Source organism: Pyrgilauda ruficollis, unplaced genomic scaffold (assembly GCF_017590135.1).
Source record: "Pyrgilauda ruficollis isolate IOZ18807 unplaced genomic scaffold, ASM1759013v1 scaffold5641, whole genome shotgun sequence".
Classification (NCBI taxonomy): domain Eukaryota; kingdom Metazoa; phylum Chordata; class Aves; order Passeriformes; family Passeridae; genus Pyrgilauda; species Pyrgilauda ruficollis.
This window is the reverse complement of record NW_024527313.1, coordinates 1-997: the sequence shown is the minus strand read 5'-3', so window position 1 is coordinate 997 and position 997 is coordinate 1. Positions and strand designations below refer to the sequence as shown.

Genomic DNA, 997 nt, shown 5'->3' with positions numbered 1-997 from the left:
TGTTGCAACAGCCCTTTTGAACAATAACTTTCACATTTCATTTACTTGCTTTGATCAAAGTACCACTAGAACTGGCTACTCACTTCAAAGGCCTATCATCCTGAGATGCGTGAGTTTTGGGAGCCTCTGGTCCAATCAAACTGTCAGCTTCAGTATTTTCTGCAACAATCAAATAATGAGGAATATTAATCTTGTGTCCATTGTTATTTGTTATCAGAAGGGTTACACAGGTCAGCAACACCTAACAACGAATTCACAAAAAGGACATCAAGAAGTTTCCACCCAAGTTTAAAGTCAGGTGAACCTACTTGACCTCTCTATCCAGAGATCATCCCCCTGGAGCATTTCATCATCGGAATCTTCACTACTTGAATCACTGGATTCCTTCCTGCTCTTCTTAGCTTTCTTCTTCTTATACTTCTTCCTGTGATAAAGCCAGACAGACATGCTATTTATCAAAATTAAAAATTAAAGAAGATGCTTGGAATAATACTCAAATAATTAGCTCCTCAAGGCAACTTCCACCTATAGGAAGAATGGCTGTCTGCTGTTTCATACAAAACACTTTACAGCAAAGCCAAGACAACATATATGTTCTGACTTTCATAGAGTGTTAGAAAGTGGCTCTACAGGGAGTTGTTTGTGCTGCACAATTGTGTAGATTTAAATAAAATCCATCAAATTAATATTATTTGCCTGCTCTTGCAAATGACCTAAGGTCCTCAGGCTCCCTCAGGGCCCGTGAAGAAAGCTGAGCTGCCCTCCAGCGAACAGCAGCTAGAATGACACAGCAACAAAGACACTTACTTTTTGCTCTTCTTTTTCCTCTTCTTGCTTTTCTTTTTATCTTCATCTGAAAAAAGACAGTGTATGTAATATCAAAAAGAAATTATTAGTCATAACTAAGTAGTTTACTGCCGTGAATAACATGTCATGCCTTTTACAGCCCCAGTGTTCACGGAGCTGTGGACTCTTTGACTCTCTCAACCCTAACCCT

At 39.1% G+C, this 997-nt stretch overlaps 1 long non-coding RNA gene across 1 annotated transcript; it reads right to left on the bottom strand.

The window, feature by feature from the left end:
* Positions 1-83: 83 nt before the first annotated feature.
* Positions 84-931, bottom strand: LOC121361261. Its single transcript, XR_005956323.1, has 3 exons — positions 808-931; positions 309-424; positions 84-159 (listed from the first exon to the last, which is right to left on the bottom strand). It is a non-coding gene; the product is annotated as an uncharacterized LOC121361261 (long non-coding RNA).
* Between the last annotated feature and the right edge of the window lie 66 nt (positions 932-997).